General features: G+C 34.1%; 1 long non-coding RNA gene across 3 annotated transcripts in view; it reads right to left on the reverse strand.

Moving 5' to 3' along the window:
• The window catches only part of LOC126651287 (uncharacterized), a 150,985-nt gene extending 137,937 nt beyond the window's left edge, over nucleotides 1-13,048 (reverse strand). For all 3 annotated transcript variants that reach the window (XR_007631609.1, XR_007631607.1, XR_007631608.1), the window contains exon 1: nucleotides 12,972-13,048. This is a non-coding gene — a long non-coding RNA (uncharacterized LOC126651287). The remainder of the gene's footprint in view (nucleotides 1-12,971) is intronic.
• Nucleotides 13,049-17,222: the final 4,174 nt, after the last annotated feature.

Consider the following 17,222-nt stretch of genomic DNA (forward strand, 5'->3'; position numbering starts at 1 on the left):
TCCCCTGAAGCCACGCTTCATAAGGAGAAGAACTTCTCTGAGTAGCAGTCTTTGGATAACTTTTTTATTTCAGAAATGTTGAAGCACAAAAAACATGCCATTAGCTTAGTGACTTGCTTCTGTTTAGGGAAGAGGTAATGAGCTGCCCAGAGGTTTGCAGCAGTGGATTCTAAGATATGGAAGGAGGAAAGGAAGGACTATAAATCAATTTTTGTGATTTTTTTTCTGGATTATTTATAAGAGTTTCATTTTTCAGCAGCATTACTTAATCACTACTGTTTTAAAACTATTGATAATATCCTTACTAATCTGATGAAAAGCAACAGACGTTGAACTGCAAAACACCAAAACAGAAAGTGCTAGGTAATGTAACATGTATTAAAAAAAAAAAAAAAACAAACCCAAATAAAAATTTAATCAACAATTCAGATATCTATAATCTCATTCAGTCATATAATTCAGAAATATTATGGCTTGACCTAAGAAACAAATGCAGATCTTCATGTTTATTTCATTAACTGACTATAACATCAGTAAAAAAAATCAGATTCAGAATTTCTATCTACTTTAGAGCCACGAATGGGATTTTTCTATTATTTATTATTTAAAACTGATACTTTCATAAAGCTGTTGTAAATTGGAGAGCTGTACAGTGCTTACAAAGATATGTCCCACAGATATTTGCTTTTTTTTTTTTTTTACTTCTTGCCTTTGCATTATACTTACACTGTTGTATAGTCATCATCTGGTCAGGATGGATAATTTTTCTGTCAATATAGTCACAGTTAATGACAATATGAGAACATTTACAAGGTCCAACAAGACTTATGAACCAATAAGGACACAGAGTGCAGGGTTTAAAAAAAGAAGACTCAGCTAGCATCCTGTCAAAAGACTATTAATTATGGAGTAGTTGCTAATTCTGAAATAAATTCTCTGCAGAAACATTGCTTGAAATTTGGGATTTGCAACCTGAAAAATGCAATTTTTTGTTTTGTGCTTTCCTTATTTAACTAAATTCATTAGTTTTCTAGGTATTTTAGGTTTTAAAGTGATTACTGAATTGGTAGACTACTCATAGATGAGTGCAGTTCATATATATTCAAAAAAGAAAATCTCATTGGTATAGTTTTAGATTTCAAAAGATTTTCAGGTTTGGCTGAGAAATGTGAACTTGCAAGGAATTTCACATATGTATATAGGAGCAAAGTTGAACCATTTGCATATGTATTACTTCCCAAATTTGGTCCAAAGTCAGCCAAAGCAACTGAACTCCTTTGAGTAAAACTGAACCCTTGATCTAATTTCAATATTTTTACTAGAAGAATCATGACCAAGTATCCCTGAGGAATTTCTGTGGTGTAATTCAACCGTACTACCTTATTTTAACCTAAAGTGAGATCTAGATGTAATTTACAATTTAAAATGAGTTGTAGGTTTGATTCAGAGTATCTGCTACACTAGAAAAACATGTCTGTTGAATATAAGATTTATTTTCCCCCTCTTTTTATCCACATTTATAAATGAACAAAAGGATATTTCTTCAGGTTAGAAGAATAATCAAGTTTTAAGAGCCTTGCATTGTGCTTTTGTCCAGAGGCTTTTTAGGTAAACTTGAGCAAATCACTATCATCTCTCATGTATCATTTATTTAAACCCATTTTTTTATCTGAAAAGGGTATGGAGAAGATTAATATATTAAAAATATTGACTAATATAGTAAATATAACAGAAATAAGTGTCTTAGAACTACTGGAGACTGATATAATCAGAGAAACAAAGAGTGTTTAAACTTTAACTAAATGCATTAAAGAGACATTATGATCACTCAATGTTACCATAACTTAGGTGTTAAGTCGATTATATTGATTGCAGCTGTGACACTGTAAGGATATAAATAAGGTAAAGCTTGCAGAAAGTTATACTATCTTTTTTTTAGATCAATTGCTCTAGCTTGTATCCATAAGCTCTTCTGTGATGAGAAAAAGAAGAAGCAATCTTCAAAGCTAAGCACAAGTTTTAGAACGAATTCTGTGAATGTAACAAAATACGTTAATCAGACTAGATGAAAGAAAAGAGTAGATAGCAAGATTCTATTAAAGGAGAAAGATGAGATGAATTACCATGATTCATGAAATTATTATTTCTGAAGTTCATGATTTTGGAAAGGTGACGATGGTACTTTATGTTCCAAGCCAATCTTTTGAAGGCTGTTTATTTTGATATTTTTAATTTAGTTTTTTCTTGAGAACAAATACTGAAATTACAAAGATGAAGGTAACTGAGAGGGATTTTTTTTAGGTATTAGATGAAAATCTAATCACCATTAAGAGAACTTTAGCTTTTACATAAGCCTGTTCTGGTGTGTAGTGGTTTCTTAATTCCATGCAAGTAATTTACATGTTTATAAGTAATGACACATTTGCATATGCTGCTCATTTATGGTCAGATTTGATTTGGTGCCTAATCTAGGAAATTATATTTCTGAGCATAAATACAATTCTGAAGTCAAGAGGACAGTTAAAGAGTAGTTTCTAGGAATCTTTCTTCTCTAGGTAGGGTAATTCTTAATATATTTTCATACAAATGTTAAATAATTCTAGTATTCAAAACAAGTAAATAACTTAGAAAAAGTGTGAGTTCAACACTTGTTTTCTCTGTATTCTGAAGTCACTCTCTATAGGTTGTTTGTACTCTATAAGAGTTTGCCTGCTGGAAACAAACTCTCCTCTAGATAATTGAGATGGGAATCACAACTATGTTCCCCAGAGCACACACACGTGTTTTCCCAAGGCCTCTTAATAATTTCATATATTAACAAGACAGTTTCACAGAATTTTTACATGTGCAATACAAATCAATAACAGAGCATTTTCCAGTATATTGTGGGATAACGCTCCATGATAAAGTCAGTTAAAAAACCCACCCAAAACCAGAAGTCTCTCCACGTACAAGTACAGTGCTCATTTCCACAAAGGACCTCAGGAGAGAGTAGGTAGTCAATTCAGTCAACATTTCACTAAGTTCACTGGAAGGCTAAAGGCAGATTTATTCTAGCATTCCCTAACCTATAGTTAGTGCAGGCTGTACTCACTGCTACCAAGCAGAAGATTGAATCATTTTCCCCTGATCTCTTAGCTCAGTTTAGCTTAGATGTTTCCACTGCTAGGGCAATTTCATATTCTCTGAAATGACTGAAATTCAAATTTAATTTTGTCCTAATTGATAAAAACATGAACAACCTTATACACTCTGTATACTGTAATTTGTGTTTCAAGTAATGCTAAAACCAAAGCTACAAGACATTGCAGGAAAACATACCTGAAGAATTATTGCACCCAGATGCCATTAATTTGAAATGAAGTCAACATTACTATCTGAACAAAAACTATTGCAGTGAGATTCGGGGCTATGCTCCCTGATAAGAATCATGAAAAACACAGGAAGAAGAATGATTACCTGAAACCCAAGGAAGCTGCATTTATTTTGTTTTGCTTCCTAGCCTCCCCAACCCCTGCCATGCCTCCAGCTTTGTATTCCTCTGTTTAGGTGCTTTTATTTATGGAACACCTAATTCCATTCTATTCCCAGTATGATTGGGTATATATGTATATATGTAAGACAGCTTAGATTTAATGTACTGCTTAAATCCTACTCTTTCTAAACAAGCAGGAGTATATATTTTAAAACATTAATTGTTTTTTCCTCATCGAGGTAGCATTTTAAATGGATGCTTGTTGAGTGTGTACTTCATGCTATTTCATACTTAGTTTTATTAAAAATTTTTTTGGGAAATATTTTACTCCAATTTTACAGTCAGAGCTGCTGGAAGCTCAGCAGTCATTGTCATGAGATGATAATGAAAATAATATTAAACTTTAATTTAATCAGTCAATTATATAAAATCAATTTCCAGATGGAAATCAGAGACCAAAATGAATAGAAAATCTGCAATATATCACTGAATTTGTTCTATTCTGAGCAAGATTAAGAGTATCAGAACAACTAAAAAAGTATTTGGACCACTCAAAGATGCCTACCTAAAGGCATTTTTAGGGGGAAGAAAAAATAACAAGAAGACGTCACACAAAAAACCAAAACCCAACCCAACAAATAAACAATCCTGTTAAATGGAATTCCACAAATATTGACTCTAAGCTTTTTTCATAGGTTTATTTTTGCTATCTTTGTCTTCAAAGTCTATGTGGTTGCAAACTACTTCAATTTTCTTTTCATTCTTCATGTAATTTTTTAAACAACTGGAGAGACATTCAGGTGTAAAAATTACAGACCTCTGCATAATTTCAAATCCTCTGGAAGATAAGCAGGACACATGGACTGTTTTAACTGGTCCTAGATATCAATGTTTAAGCAACTAAAGCCTATCACAACCTTTTAATTATTACAAACTTTATATTTTCTTACTAAAATTTGCATTTGATTGTCTTATTGTTCATGTTTTCCAAACATCATCTCCTCTGTTGTTCTCCCTTTGACTTCCTTTGTTATGATGAATTCTGAAAGTACAGCATCCCAAAATATTTCTGGTGAGACCTACCAATGCTAAGTAGAATGAACTATTCCTAAATATATATTACCTCATTTAGGAAATATTTGTTTTGTGTCACCCTCTTCCAAATTTCACATTTTTACCTGAATTCATAGCAATTTTAACTTTCCAAAGCCAAAGTATTTTCTCAAATACAAAATATTCCCTATGCATTAGGGAATGTTTCAACTCTATAGAGCTCAAGAACAGTGATGATAAGGTTGAATATCTATGGGTAAGAATCCAGGGAAAGGCTAATAAAGTAGACATCCAATCAGGATGAAGAGACAATTGAAGTACCCCATAAATGGTTGGTTGATGCTTTATGATCTCTAGCCCTTCTTCTCGTGGGAGGTTTTAACTACTGGATGTGTGCTGGAAACTCAGCACAGTAGAGAGGAGGCAGTTCAAAAGGTTCCTGGATTGTGTGGAAGATAACTTCCTGACACAGCTGATAATGAGCCTACTGGGGTGGGGCCCCTCTAGACCTGCTGTTTATGAACTGACAAGGGCTGGTGGCAGGTGGTGGTCGGAGGCTATTTTGGATGCAGCAACCACGAAATGATAGAGTTTTCAATTCTCACTGAAGCAAGGAAGGGGGTCTACAAAACCTCTGCCTTGAACTTCTAAAGACTGGACTTTGGACTGTTCACAACACTGGTTCAGAGAGTTCCTTGGGAAACAGGCCTTAATAGAGAAGGGGACTAGGAAGGCTGAACATACTTTAAGAAATAAGTCTTAAAGGCACAAGAGAAAGCCATCCCTACGTGCTTAAAGGTGAGCCAGAGGGGAAGATGACCAACCTGGCTAAACAGGAAGCTTTGACTGCAACTCAGAGTTAAAACGAGAGTTTCTGACCTCTGGAAGAAGGGACAGACAATTCAGAAAGACTACAAGGATACCATTAAGTGATGTAGAGAGAAAATTTGAAAGGTGAAAGCTCAGGACGTGACAACTAGTGCTATAGACTTAGTTGACATGGTGGTATTTGGTCAAAGGTTTGACTCAATGGTCTTGGAGGTTTTTTCCAAACTTAATGATTCTATGATTCTATTTAGAACACGATCCATTCCAAAAAACCCACACTACTCTCTACTCGCAAGTATGATTTATTAAGTAGCTAGTCCATTTCCTAGCTTGTAACACCCAAACCCCGGAGACATTATGATAGACATCGTTTTAATGTTCTCTTTGTTCAGCTAAGGACTCAGTGAGGACTCAACTTTCATCTTCACCATTTTTCTTTATTTTGCTTATGCACATACTACCTTCTTGCTAGAGCAATAATCTCACCAGTAAAAGGAAATTAGGCTTGTTGAAAATATCTTGATTTTATTAATGTCAGGCTTTGTGTACATTTCAACATCATCTCCTAGGTACCCATAAACTGATTATTTAACATTTTGTTTGGAGGGTTTTTCCCCTTTCCCACTCTCCCTGAAATGGGCTGATTAATAAAGGCCTGAAGATTAAAAATTAATTCACTTAAGAGTTGGACTCAGTGATCCTTGTGGGTCCCTTCCAACTCAGAATATTCTGTGATTATGCATTCTCTCTTTTTTGCCTTTGCCTAAAATATTAAGACCAAACATTTCTATGAGATCTTGATCATTTGAAACCAGAAACAAACTCATCTCTTTCAGGCCTCTGGGTACATCCTCTTCCTCTCTGTCCTGGTAATCTGTTTGACAGGCTGTATTGGATCTGGCTGAGATGGGGTTCATTTCTCCATAGCAGTCCTCACAGTACTGTGCTTTGCATTGGTAGCTAGAAAGTTGTTGATAACACGTCAGTGTTTGGGCTACTGCTGAGCAGTGCTGGCAAAAGCATCAGCCCTGTCTCTTTTGAGAACACACACAGGATCACTCTCGAGGAGAAAAGACAACGCAGAAAGAATCGTGTCTCGTCTGTATCACCTGGGGAGTCTTTCTGCTGTGCCTTCTGCAACCGGACTTGTCTATCTTGCATTGGCCTTTTTAGCCATCAGCGCGCTTGTAGCAAGCGTGGGTAGAGCCCTTCTCAAATCTTTGTTTGCAAAGCCTAGCCATGATGATAATGAGAAAAAAAAGAATTAAAATAGTATACAAGTACTCTAACTGCACTGTTTTTCTTTTTTTTCCTTAATAATGCTTGTTTCATTCATAAAATTAGATCTACAGTAACGATGACCTTTTAATTAGATTAAGTTTTCCATTACACTAATAATAAGTCCTTGGTTCTGCTTACATATATGTGTATGTGAGTGTGTGTGTGATGTTTCCCTCGCCCATTAACAAGATTCTGAGCGTAACTCTTCTGAAGTGAGTTCTCACACTTGGTCTCCCAAATAAAGCTGTACTGCAGCAGTTTTGTAGCTGTAACAGTGCTGGTCAAGTATGCCCTGACCTTGTCCCAGTCTGTCAGACTGCCTTCATCCCAGGTCTGTGGCATTACTATGGCCTTGCACTCGACTTAGTCTGAGCTTGCTTATTGTTGAAGGTATCTGATCCTGACTTGACACTGGAGGTATGTCATGGCTATAAGCGTGCCTGGTAAGCCTTGCCTCCTGGCTGTCCTGGCAGATCTCCAGCCCACCATGCTCTGTGCATGGGAGGTTGCTGGACAGTGCCTTGCCTTGTAGCTCCCGTGACATCCCCCGCCCAATAACTCCCAGTGCCCTGAGCCAGGGCGCAGTGTCTGGTGAAAGCAAATCATCCATGCGGGCTTTGAGCAAAAGCTGGTGGCATAGCAATGACTTTGCTGTTTATTTACATATAGGTTTGTATGTGAGTAAATGAGACAAGGCAATGTGAACATGGAATTCTGGTCAAGTTTTGTTTTAGTCAGATTTTTTAGTGTTTTTTTTTTAAACAGAAGGTGCTGATAAAGTTTTAAAGGAAATGCATCAGGTGGGTTAAGGTAGATAATTACCTCAGTCAAGTACACAAAGAAAAATCTGAATTAAAGTTTTCTTTTTCTATTTTGTCAACTAAAGCTGAGTGACCTAAGCATAAGTTGTGTTCTACGATATTCTTTTTCCCATTTGGAGCACTTTATACAAATTAGTATTAGCAAAATTCTATCAGAAAAAGTAAATGATACTTAGTTATAAGCTATTTATATTATGCAATCTTCTTTTGTTTAAAATTAGGAAGTTAAAATGGGCCGAGATTCAGCTGAAAGTTTGGTTAAAATGGGTTATTTGTCCTAGAAAATGCAGATTTTAATAATATTTTCCTCCTTTATAAATTAGTATCAGAAAATTAATCAGAAAAGCCTTGATAGACCTTAATACATGTGGATTTTAACAGGTAGAGGCAAAGAACACATTCTAAAAATAAAATTTTTAGAAAAGTTATCATTATCTGTAAACATGGAAAGGAATATTATACAATTTTTCCACATGGAAATGTGGGAAAAAAGTCACTAGACTCTGAATAGTCCTACTTTCTATAGACTTACCTTAGGCTAAAGCAACAGCTACTAGAAAAAAAAAGACCGCCTAGGGCAACTGTTCTTCTATAAGTCTAGTCAGTACTATGATTGCAATCTTATTGGGATTTCGGCATTTAAGAGTTTTCTTTAGAATGAGTACCTTTTGTTTTGTTAATATCACATTTCTTACACTCAAAATTTAAATAGTCTCTTTTGAATCCATTATTCCTTTAATGCAAAATGTTAAAAGAATGGAAATTTCTTACAAGATAAGAAAATAAGCCAACACCTTGAAAAAAGCAGTAACTTTTCTACAGTACCTAGATTCTGTTTTAATTATGCCCTGGCATACTGTTTTATGAATAACACTTATTAGATGGCTTGATATTTCAAATTAATTTGTTCTCAGAACTTTGAATTTAAATTTACTGCTACTACTACGTATCCTTCTTTAGGAAGACACAATTTGCATATGTCTACCACCCAGAAAACACGATACACTGCAGTCTGAGGCATAAAATTTTGCTTAGATACCACTTTTATTTACAATACTTGTTAAAACTAAAGTTTTGTTTTGGTTTGCCCCTCCCCTGGACATGAATCCTTTTTTGTTATAAGAATCTGTAAAACTGACAATATTTTTGTTCCTAAATCTTTCTTTTAGATCTTATTAAATATTTCATTTCTTGACAGATTTTGCAATTATTTGTTATATATATTTTTTTAAAAAATCTATATTTTATTAAGTTACTCTTCAACCAGCTCTAGAAACCAATGACAGAAGACAAAAATTATATAGTCTTTCCAAAATTGATAGTTTACTTGAGGATGTGTAATAAAAAAAAAAAATCAGCTATTTTATCTACTCAAAATCCATGAAAAAGCAAGCACAGATCCTTCAGAGAGAGATGACACAAATACTTTCTCACTGACACTTTAAAAAGTGGAGATCATACTTTGGTTAGATTAGAAATAAGAACATTGAAAAGAATAGAAACAGAGAGGGCTGTATTTCCTTTCTCATTTTCTCTTATCTCCCTGCAAATACCTAATGACTTTTTTGAAGTGGCAAGCTGACTGCATAGTTTAATAAATTTTTATGTGTAAAATGGAAGTGTTAAATTCTGTTAAATTATCTGCAGCTGAGGAGGACTTGCAGATTTATTTTTTTCTCCTAGTTTGATTTCTTACTTTGACACTGTGAAGTCCATAGAGACTCACCTCTGTCACCTGGAGCCTAATCCTAGCGATGCATGCATTTCTTGCTGTTAAACATCCCCAAGTATCAAGATTAAATGCTTCTCACAGTCTATATTCCCTTTCTAGTTCTAAGAAGTTTCTTTGGATGTCAAGCAAATATTTTGACTGTATATGTTCCTTGCACTTTGAGGTTGTGTTCTGCCTCCCAGAATGCAGAAAGTTAATACGAAGAGTGCCTTTGTAATCATTAATTTAACATTGAAAATTTCCTTGAGGAAATTGATTGCATCCCTTATTGCTATGATCTGAAGAAGGAATTTGTCTTGCCTGTCTTGTACTGGAAACTTGCTTCCTTTGCATAATGTTGAATTCTGCAGGAAAAAAATCACAGCTGCCTCTGTTTAAAAATGCTCAACGTAGTATGAAATGCTCACAAACTCAAAGGTGAAATTAAACGAAGTTTTAATGCTTACAGCATTTTTCTTTAGGGAGTAGAAGTCCTGTGTCAGAATCTCTCCTCCAAACAGGAAAGAGATGAGGGACTTCAAAATGATCTGCCTCACCTTTCAAGTCATCATCCTAAGCACAGGATAGTGGGTTAAATACAGTACTAGGAAATTGTATTTTGTTGTTATGTGCTAAATAGACGACCATGCTTAAGGACCTTCTTCACGGATAAGAAGTGAGGCCAGGCTGAGTCCTCTGAGTTTCTAAGCAGACCAAAGTCTCAGTCCTTGAAGACAGTCTTAGACAATTCTGTATTCAAATTGTTGGCTTCTGTAAGTTTTCTATGTAGAAACCTGAAAATCTCCTTCAGGGCTGCAGATATTATTAAGTGTTAAAGCATCTAAAATGACTGAGTCACTTCTATTTCGTAGCTACACTTTAATCTTATGAGTCACAACTGATTAATTATAACCCATAAATTTGAAGTATAGTTTGTCATTACTGCATTTCATCATGTCTAATTGTTGTGGTAAAGGCACCCACCTTGGTTCTTCCCAGGAGAAATCTGTAGCCAGAAACACTCAAATGCCCTTTTAAAGATGCTTATGACGGTGTATTGTGGTTATAATTTCATTGTGCCTTCCCTAAACAAAATAAAAGAATATCTGCCTCTTTTGAGCAAGATTACACCACTCACTATAATTACACTATAATGTTTGTAAGCCCTGTTTGGTAAAGCTACATTGAATTTGAAGAACCTACTAATTAAGTTGTTGCTGTCTTTTGTTTATTGGTGATTTTTTTTTTTTATTTGACTACTTGAAAAGTGAGATACAGAGTAACTGCAAAAATGTCCACTGAATCCTTTGCTCATTTTCTTCTTGTTTCCTTTAAACACAATATATTTAAGGAGATTTCCAAAGAGGACATTTGGAACAAAAATACCCATAAACTATAAACTATGGAATAACAACAAAATTGATAACAATCAATACACCAAATCAGTACAATTTGTTCCTTGTGAATCCAAAACATACTTTTTCTCTCCAGGTAAATACAGCAATTCTAAGTCAAAACTGGGTGAAACAGGAAAACTGATGAATATTTACCTATAGATAAGAGCAGTCTCTTGTCACATCAGGTAAAGTTGAATTAATAGTGATCTTTCCAGTGTAAATTGCTACCCATGTAACTACCAGTTAGAAACTTAATGTTATTCAGTGACCTGAAAACAACTATGGGTATGAAATCTACTTCATAGTCTAACACCATGAATCTCAGGAGAGAAAAACATTTTTAACAAAATTTCAGAATAATTTTACATAATCAAGATTACAACATCTTCCTCTGGGGACTGAAAATTCTATGAATTAACTAACTTATTTATAAGAGTTCATTCTGAACTTTCCCCTTAAAATAACTAAGTATAAGTAACTTGAATTTTTTTTCTTTGTTTTCTTGTATGCTAATTCAGAGAATCTGTAATACTTCAACACCCTTCTTTGAACTCTTTCCACACACTTGCCATTGAGCAATTATGCTATAAAAACCTGTGAAGGGTGGTGACTCACCACTTTCAAATTTCAGGCACATAGTAAAATGTTCACCTCCTGCACAGTGAGGGTGGCTATGCTCCCTGCAAGCAAAACTACTTAAAAAAAAAACTCATGGAGGATAAAACAACTCCATCAGAAGCATATGCTGCAAAGATAGCTCAGCTTACATACAAGATGCCTCACACATTATTCCAAGACGCCTGTAGCATTTCTATTAGTTGTTACAGAGAAAGGTAAGTCTCCTACAAAGATCCAAACTTTTGTTTATTTATTTTATTTTTTCCCCATGCTTTCATTAAAAAACAAACAAACAAAAAAACCCCAAACCAAACCCAGCCACTATCACAGTGACTATATATTCCAGATGTTATATGAATGTGTGATTAGTTTAGGACCCATTTTTCCATCACTTATATTGTACACATCATAATGGAAAACTGAAAATTATTTTTTTGTTATATGTTTTTAGAAAGTAAAAAACATACATCTCACCCCTTGCATGTTCAGTTATAGGACTATGCCGATACCAAAGAGATCTATTTGTATGTTTTGGTATGTCTCCTATGCAGATAAAAATGTTAATTCAGATTTTTCTTCTGACTTTGCCTGTAGGTTACAATATGTTTTCCATTCAACTGGATCTTCACTTACTTAAGACTCAATTTAATTGACTAAAATTAATTTTTAATAGTTCATGTGAGTTTCAAAAAGTCTAAAAGGTTCACAAGAATGAAAACTGCCCAGAGTGTTTTGAATGTTTATAGATTTTTCTTCACAAAATATGTCATTGTCAATGAGTAGTATTGTATAGCTCTTTTTGTTTAAACCTAAATATGTGTCAGTACACCTTATGCCTGTGATAATCTTTTATTTCTATGAAAGAAGTAATTTCAGATACAAAGCTTAGGACCAAGAAATCTAAATATTTCAGGATGGATGCAATATAATAAATATAATATAATAAATTATTTTATTTTACATATTAAAAAATATAAGCAAGTATTGTCTGGATCAGTTCAGAGGCAGAACACAAAAATGCAATAAAATTATTTCAGACAACAATTAATTAAATCTTATGATATTCCAAGCCAACTTCAAATTCAAAGATTTGATTAATTCAAAGTTAAAAACAATCCAAATGAAAGGTTATGGATATCATGTGTTCCACCTTTAAAATATATGAATAATAGGAACTTTAACTTCAGATATATTTTTTTCCCTCTTGGCTATCATCAAATTATTCCATTTCATGATGTACAAATAACTAAACCATCCAAATTAACAGCTGAAACCTTATTTATAACAAAGACACTAATAAACAATCTTCTGACTTCTTTATTCTTAATATACTTTTTGGAGTATCTGTATAGGAGCTTCATTTTCAGTAGAACTCAGTACAGATCATTCTGCTGCACAGTGAGCACTTGCAAATCTGACCTCTTAATTTGGCTCATAAGTGAAAGCTGAATTGTTTTGAAAATCTGGTCCTTATGGCCCAAATTCTTCAGGTCCTTGTCTAGTATCAACTCAAGAAAAAGCCCACATCAAGCTGTGACTTGAATTTACCACAGGAGAATCAGAATTAGGAATCACTAAGACAAATATTTTTGTTTAATTATATTAAATTAGTAGATAGGATGTGAATTCCCTCAGGATTACAATAGGCTCGCAGTTTATGTACTTTTTTTTAAAAAAACACATTGAATCCACCTTTCCTTACTTAATGTAACTAAAGAGCAAAAACCAAACCACATTTGGTTTTAAAAACAACCAGTACCAAACAGGAGCAGAGAGTGTCAACATACCTAATGCTTTCATCGAATCAGTACATACACTGCCTTCATTATGTTATTTACAAGTAACACAGAAGAAGAAGAAGTTCTTCCTGTCTCAGTCCACTGAGTGTCTGTTTGCCCCATTTGGAACACCTGCAGCTAGCACATATTCCAGTTAGTACTTCTTTTAACACATGATCTACCAAGGAAACAAGGGGAGAGCAGGAACAGCTTAGCAAGCAGCTGCTGGCAGAGAATGAAAGGTTTCATGCAGCGTGAATCAAGGATTACAGTGTGAGGTTGGCAGCTGATACAAAGTTTGGAAGCAAGAATCTGTTATTTTAAACCCTGAATTTTGAAACTTGTTTGTATAACCTAGGTAGTGAATTTTAGTTACTTGTAGTTAGGTCAGATATTGCAGAGATTTAGATGAAAAAGAAGAAGAAAAGCAGGTGTTCCAAGTGCAAAGCAAAAGGAGGGTCACTGTTAAGATAATTTGGTTTTTAAGAAGACATTGCAGAGGTCAATGGAATCAACAGGTATAAAATTAGTCTTATGAGCGAAAATGTGTTATTATTGTGTTTGATACTTAAACACTATGGCCATTAAACCATTATAGACTGAACTCAGACCCTCAAGCTTGTTTCAGATTACCAGATTCGTGTCATTAGATGCCTCAGAGAAAATGGAAACACTTTGAGCTACTTTTACTATATTATCTGTTCAATTTATTTTATTGATCTGTGTAATTTATCTATATTTCTTTTTTAACACATTATCTCTCAGCTCTAATTCAGCACATTGATGAATAATTAAATTCAAATTAAGGTAAACCAAATTCTTAAATAATAACACAGGCCATTAGAATCTATTGTCAAACAAAAATCCTTCTAACGTCCCCAAAGCAAAATTAGTGCAATCTTTATGCATGGGGAGATGGGGTAGAGCGGGGATAGAAATTAATTCAGAGCAAATTAATCTGTAGTTCATTAGCAAACACTAATGTTGCTTTTGGGAATGAGGAAATTAGCAGGATTATAATTATAAGCAACAAGTGTCTTCATAAACATCTAATTGCTTGTCAAGGATGTACAATACACTATATAAGGCCATTAGGTAGGATTGATGCATGCCATAAATCAAGTTTTCAGTTCTGCAACAGATTGTGTTTATAAACTAATACCATTTCTGAGGAGTTATTACAGTGACCAAAGCAATTTCACAGGTGTCAGCCTGGTGAATTGTAATAAGAAATTAATTAAAGTACAGTTTCTTTCTTTGTCTTTATAGATTAGGTATCCTACCTACAACTATAGCCAGACAGTGCTATCAGCTGAGTCCTCTAGTAATGACAGTAAACCAGCATTAGACACTGAAGGAAGAGGTTCAAAGAGATCAGGGTGTCTGGTCTCTGTCGGGGTTTGTGTGTGTTCACGCAAATGCAAGCAGTGATGTGAAAGAGGAAGAGAGGCAAACAAGTTGCTAGTAAGTCACTTTAGTTGTAGCAAAGACATTGGCTGCCAGGGGAATCAACTAAGATATTGTCTCCTGTGGGGGCTTGTTAGGTTGTACAGCAGACATCCTGCAAGAACCTTGAATAATAAAGAAGCCTGGCAGGCAGAAATCATTATGGTACCTGTGGCTGCTCTAACCAGACTCTTCTAGCAGGGTCATTTGATGGGATCCTATAAAGAGCATGAAAGGGATTTAGAAAAGCTATGTTGCCTAGAAACTGACTGAGCCTCTTTACAGGGGAAAAATTTCTAAACTCAAAACTCTTCAAAGCCTTTTCTGTTTTTAGTATCTTACAGACTGTGTTTTGGATTCTGATTCCAAAGAATTTTGTGGATGCTGAAGGAGATCAGTTGTTTGTAAAACTTGCCTGATACAAATTTCATGAATGTAAAATCCTTTGATTCTAGAAAAGCTTGAAAGAGAAACATTTCTACATGCATTTTATGGCTGTTCTAAATTTGATTTGTACTTTCTACCTCGTTTTTATAATTTGTCAGTTTAAAGGCCTGCATCAATGATTCAGACATTTACAAGGTGACAGCAGTGACATGCAAACACACAAAGAGATTCATTTCTGCAGCTGTATAGATCTAGAATAATGACTACTGCGTTTCTTATAAATGTGATCTTGACAAAATTCTCAGACAACAATAAATATAAAATATCATGCCTTTAAAAACATAGAGACATAAAGAACACATTGAAATTACGTCTAAAATTTAAATATTTAGATATTATTTACTGCTTTTAAAAAAAATTATATTTGTAGGGATTAAAGAGGATGGGAACACAAAAATAGCAAGGGTGAATTACCTTCTCAAGGTTTAGCTTTCAGTGTTATTGAGTTAGTTCCTGAAATATTCTCAGGCAAAGTTCTTGTTTTACCCAACTAAGGGCTAAGCAGGGATGGAGAAATTTCTGTTTTGGTGAGCTGAGCTGAAGTGGGAAGTAAAGACATCTCAGCAGTAATCAACTCTTTCTAAATGTAAATTATATAAGTAGATGTTACAAAAGGGAGATTAAGCCAACCCCAGTGAAAGAGCACTGTTTTTCTCCAGTATCCTCTGAAATCATGCACTTAAACATATATATTCTATGTAGAGTAAAGGGCAATTTGTGTATGGCAGCTGGGAAATTCTCACGCATCCTCAACATGCAAATTTCATATACAGTAAAATTCATTCTGTTTCCCTTTTCTTTCAAGGAAATGAATTTGTAAGGTCTGATAAGACATTCAGACCGTGAAGGTAAGTTACACAGACAACAGAGATTTGTGTGTTGGAATAAAAATATATAGACATAATAATATCTGCCAAGATATATTGTTAAATAACAGCGTTTCATAAAACTCCAATACTCATATAGACCATGATAATGTTGGGTTCAAAATCCTCTGGATACATTAAGGGTGAAAAGACCTTGAAGCACATCTTCTTCGAGAGGTATTTTATTTTATTGGCATTTGTAACTGAATCACCTTAAGACTATCTGGAGATCTTGTTATTTAAAGGAAGTTATTTGTTTGTAGCTTTAATACACTTTATACATCATCACTTTTTCCCTACAGATTGATCTTATTTGAACCAGATATTATGACTTTTGCAAGGTCATTCAAGTTCTTACAGATACTTTCACCAGAATAAGCAACTTGAGGTTGAGTCCAGAAGCATTCCTAAGCAATGAAAACGTTTCCTTCACCAAAATTTTCTGTCATAGCTCTCTATGTTTATATTTTGTATGGTAGGATTTCTCTCTTTTAAACTCAAAAAAACATATTACTTTGCTGGCTGTCGTGGTTTGTGCATGGATGAGAGAAAAATACATCTGATGCTTTGTAAATAACAGAAATGAAGTTAATTTATAAGACTGAGAGAATTTCCAAGTTCCAGCTTAACTCTTGAAGTTGCCTGACAGATTCTTCTTTAGTTGCCTGAAATATTAGTTTGATGAAACAAAACATTTCACTACTTTAGAACCTAATTGTGTTTTTCTTTGAGAAGAGTGAGTTAATTATCTCAATAATAATTCACTTCAAAAATTAATTGCCAGAGAAGATATTTAAATATCTATTATTTGATCAAGTACACACACAGTTTTTACCCTGTCTGTCTGAAAATGAGTTTAACAACAAAACTAATCTGGATTCCTAGTTTGATGCCATTTCATTGTGAAAACTGTAGCACACTAAAATCAGTGAACACATCAGCCCTTCCTCATGGTCTACTAATGTAGGTTCAAACACAAGTATTTATTTTAAAAAATCTTATAGAGAAATCATGTCCCACAAGCTAATATGTTAGAAAGAGACAGAAATTATGTTATTAAAAAGCTTTTAATATACAACTGAATATGAAAAAAAATTCCTGTTTTATTTTTGCATGTACTGTGATTGTGTATGACATTTGGATAATTATCCATAGAAAGGACATAAGGGGAAACCTGTTTATACAAATTATATGTCAACAGAGATGAAGTTAAGCCCAATTTTCATGAAATACTGAACAATACTCCGGCTCAAAAAATTGAAGATTGTTTTTGGTTTGGATAATTATTTTATATTTTGATTTCCCATGAGAAAAAATGTCTCTGTGACTTGTTTCTTTTCATTCACAGTTTGTATTACAATGCTAAATATTTATCAAAAATAAATAGTAAAAACCTATTTGTGATTTTGCCAAAATATGTTATTGGTTGCTAATTACTTTGTAATAGAATGAAATTGCAATTTCCATTTCTTGTTTAGAATACTCAATAATATATTGCACA

Source organism: Myiozetetes cayanensis, unplaced genomic scaffold (assembly GCF_022539395.1).
Source record: "Myiozetetes cayanensis isolate MyiCay16 unplaced genomic scaffold, myiCay2020 scf6-25, whole genome shotgun sequence".
NCBI classification, from domain to species: Eukaryota; Metazoa; Chordata; class Aves; order Passeriformes; family Tyrannidae; genus Myiozetetes; species Myiozetetes cayanensis.